The sequence below is a fragment of the Euprymna scolopes genome, chromosome 46 (assembly GCF_053919585.1).
Source record: "Euprymna scolopes isolate OS-2025 chromosome 46, ASM5391958v1, whole genome shotgun sequence".
Taxonomy (NCBI): Eukaryota; Metazoa; Mollusca; class Cephalopoda; order Sepiida; family Sepiolidae; genus Euprymna; species Euprymna scolopes.
This window is the reverse complement of record NC_136527.1, coordinates 147,303,613-147,308,621: the sequence shown is the minus strand read 5'-3', so window position 1 is coordinate 147,308,621 and position 5,009 is coordinate 147,303,613.

Below are 5,009 nucleotides of genomic sequence, written 5' to 3'. Positions count from 1 at the left end.
ATTTGTATATTTTTTATTTTGTCATTTTTTCTTATCTTCTTAATCTATTTTTTGAGTTTCGCATTATCCTGCTAAGTCTTCTGTTAAAGAATTACTGTAATTATTCCCCAAAACACTTATATATACATATATGTGTATATGTACACACATATATATCTTTATATATATATATATATATATATATATATATATATATATATATATATATATATATATATATATATATATATATGTATATATATACATGTATGTGTATATGTACACATATATATATATATGTATATATATACATGTATGTGTATATGTACACACATATATATATATATATATATATATATATATACATGTATGTGTATATGTACACACACACATATATATATATATATATGTATGTGTATATGTACACACATATATATATACACACATATATATCTTTATATATATATACACATATATATCTTTATATATATATACATATATATCTTTTTATATATATATACATATATCTTTATATATATACATATATATCTTTATATATATATATACATATATATCTTTATATATATACATATATATCTTTATATATATATACATATATATCTTTATATATATATAATATACATATATATCTTTATATATATATACATATATATCTTTATATATATATATATATATATATAATATACATATATATCTTTATATATATACATATATATCTTTATATATATATACATATATATCTTTATATATATATACATATATATCTTTATATATATATACATATATATATATATATATATATATATATATATATATACATAAATAAAGATTATCTTATAAATTTTCGTACTGTATGTGTGTGTGTGACGCGGTTTATCTCAGTCTACAGGCAACCCACCCAGGCAAGTAAGGTACCGAAATGAAGCTTATGAAACAGCGGACGTTTTAGTGATATTTATATCCATGTTTGGTATATGGAAATGCAAAGAAAAAAAAAAGCTGGGCAAACTTGAGTCCTTGTATATATAAATAAAGATAGATTATATGAATAAAGAGTTTTTGTGGTACAAAGATTTATTTGCATTTGGAAAATCTTAACGAAATCAAATGTTAGCTCCAGGAGGAATTAGCTCCCTTGATGTTTTGAAAGTAACTGAAGTAAAATTTCAAAAACAAAAGCGAAAACATTCAATATAGCAGCAACTCGTGGGAACATCAAGCTAAACGAACTGTAAAAAATGAGTTGTACACGAAACATTAAAAGGCCATGGGGTAATACGCACACTGACGATAACTGAATGGAGAAAAACTAATCATGAATAATAATGCAAATCATGTGACAATGAGGTAAATGTTTAGATTAGATGCTGATATGAATAATAATGCAAATCATGTGACAATGAGGTAAATGTTTAGATTAGATGCTGATATGAATAATAATGCAAATCATGTGACAATGAGGTAAATGTTTAGATTAGATGCTGATATGAATAATAATGCAAATCATGTGACAATGAGGTAAATGTTTAGATTAGATGCTGATATGAATAATAATGCAAATCATGTGACAATGAGGTAAATGTTTAGATTAGATGCTGATATGAATAATAATGCAAATCATGTGACAATGAGGTAAATGTTTAGATTAGATGCTGATATGAATAATAATGCAAATCATGTGACAATGAGGTAAATGTTTAGATTAGATGCTGATATGAATAATAATGCAAATCATGTGACAATGAGGTAAATGTTTAGATTAGATGCTGATATGAATAATAATGCAAATCATGTGACAATGAGGTAAATGTTTAGATTAGATGCTGATATGAATAATAATGCAAATCATGTGACAATGAGGTAAATGTTTAGATTAGATGCTGATATGAATAATAATGCAAATCATGTGACAATGAGGTAAATGTTTAGATTAGATGCTGATATGAATAATAATGCAAATCATGTGACAATGAGGTAAATGTTTAGATTAGATGCTGATATGAATAATAATGCAAATCATGTGACAATGAGGTAAATGTTTTGATTAGATGCTGATATGAATAATAATGCAAATCATGTGACAATGAGGTAAATGTTTAGATTAGATGCTGATATGAATAATAATGCAAATCATGTGACAATGAGGTAAATGTTTAGATTAGATGCTGATATGAATAATAATGCAAATCATGTGACAATGAGGTAAATGTTTAGATTAGATGCTGATATGAATAATAATGCAAATCCTGTGACAATGAGGTAAATGTTTAGATTAGATGCTGATATGAATAATAATGCAAATCATGTGACAATGAGGTAAATGTTTAGATTAGATGCTGATATGAATAATAATGCAAATCCTGTGACAATGAGGTAAATGTTTAGATTAGATGCTGATATGAATAATAATGCAAATCCTGTGACAATGAGGTAAATGTTTAGATTAGATGCTGATATGAATAATAATGCAAATCCTGTGACAATGAGGTAAATGTTTAGATTAGATGCTGATATGAATAATAATGCAAATCCTGTGACAATGAGGTAAATGTTTAGATTAGATGCTGATATGAATAATAATGCAAATCATGTGACAATGAGGTAAATGTTTAGATTAGATGCTGATATGAATAATAATGCAAATCCTGTGACAATGAGGTAAATGTTTAGATTAGATGCTGATATGAATAATAATGCAAATCCTGTGACAATGAGGTAAATGTTTAGATTAGATGCTGATATGAATAATAATGCAAATCATGTGACAATGAGGTAAATGTTTAGATTAGATGCTGATATGAATAATAATGCAAATCCTGTGACAATGAGGTAAATGTTTAGATTAGATGCTGATATGAATAATAATGCAAATCCTGTGACAATGAGGTAAATGTTTAGATTAGATGCTGATATGAATAATAATGCAAATCCTGTGACAATGAGGTAAATGTTTAGATTAGATGCTGATATGAATAATAATGCAAATCCTGTGACAATGAGGTAAATGTTTAGATTAGATGCTGATATGAATAATAATGCAAATCCTGTGACAATGAGGTAAATGTTTAGATTAGATGCTGATATGAATAATAATGCAAATCCTGTGACAATGAGGTAAATGTTTAGATTAGATGCTGATATGAATAATAATGCAAATCCTGTGACAATGAGGTAAATGTTTAGATTAGATGCTGATATGAATAATAATGCAAATCCTGTGACAATGAGGTAAATGTTTAGATTAGATGCTGATATGAATAATAATGCAAATCCTGTGACAATGAGGTAAATGTTTAGATTAGGTCCACCTCCATAATGTTCTTCTAAATGACAACTTGGATAGGTTTTCGACTATGCTGAATACGAAAATCGCATTGAAATTTTGCAGAAATATGTAGTTATCGAGATATAAAAACTTTTATTATGCATTGTATTCTTTGGCGGGCATCTTTTTTACGCGCGTGCGCGCGCCATAAACAAATCTACGCATGTAACAAAGATGGTCGCCAAAGAATACAATGCATAATACTACTTTTTTTAGGCACCGCCAAAACTGGGGGGGGGGGGGGCGTAAGTACTTTTTGACGGACCGTCTTTTTAAAAATCTACCAAAAATCAGGTAATTATCCGATCAATACGAAATTTTCAGCGATTATTAAGAGAAGAATGAACTTTATAACAATGTACTTAGTTTTCATAAACGATATATATAAATATATATATATATATATATATATATATATATATATTTTTGCTTACAACCCACCTTGTTTTGAAGTGGGAACAAATATGCTTAAAATAATCATCTGAAACTAAACAAAACATATTGTGTTGTTGTAAGGGACAGAAATACAGATTAAAAAAAATTGTTTGCATACCTTATTTTCACGTCTGAATATCAGAACTTCGATTGTGTTTAATTATCCCGCTTTCGAGTTTTGAAGTATGAAATTCGGTGAATATGTTAAGTAAAATAATTAATTTAAGTTAAGCAAAACAACAAATTTTTTTTTAATATTTATACGAAAAAAGCCATTTTAAAATCTTTGATAAATAAATTAACAATTTTTTTTAGCGAGCCATTATTAAACAGGGCATGCTTTGAAGAATCGATAGAAAAAAAATTCGATAAATATTGTGCCCTTTGTGTTAAAAATAGCATCATTTCTCAGTCTCAGTCGTGAAGGATTTCTCCTCCACCGAAAGAGAACAAGAAATAGAAGTGCAGCATCTGAAGAACAGATGGTATTTATTTGCTCCCCCACCGAGCAAATTAGGCACAAGGTCGATTTTTAATGTGAGGAGTGAAGGGGAAATGGGGACCAACTCCCCGGGGAGTAGGGGAGCTGGATAGTGACAATTGGTATGAAGGGTTGACCCTACATTGACCAAGGTCTTATATGTGGGGTCGCCCCCACATATGATCTTTGCTTGCAGTATCTGCCGGAACAGATACTACACTTTGATCTTGACCAAAATAATTTTTGTAACTTGGAAATTTAAACTTTTTAAAATTTACCGAAATGACGGTGGGCGTGGCTTGATGTTTTATAAGTTTTTTTTTTATTTCAACCAATGAGATTGCTTCGTTTCTTGATGACGTCACAGGATTGTTTCTATCATTTGAACATTGATAAAACAATGTCGAAAAAGTGTGAAATGTTCGAATATTAAGGATTTCTTTCTCTGAAAACAAATCCAAGTTGACGAACTGACGAGTTTGGTTGGCTTTATTTGTGAAATTGTTTTTTTTATTATTATTAATTCAGAAAAAGAAACATTCTATTCAATGGGAAAGAGGCGCTTCTATATTATAGAAATGAAAAAGAAATATTGAATTTCAAGGGAAACAAATGGTGCATACGTAATTGTCAGGTCTCAAATATTAACACATCCAAAAATTACGAAAAACAATAGGGTAGAAAAAAATAATTATTAACGAAAAAGAAAATTGGGAAGAGAAGCGAAATCACTATAATATTACGCTTACTAAAAAATAGATAAGTTTT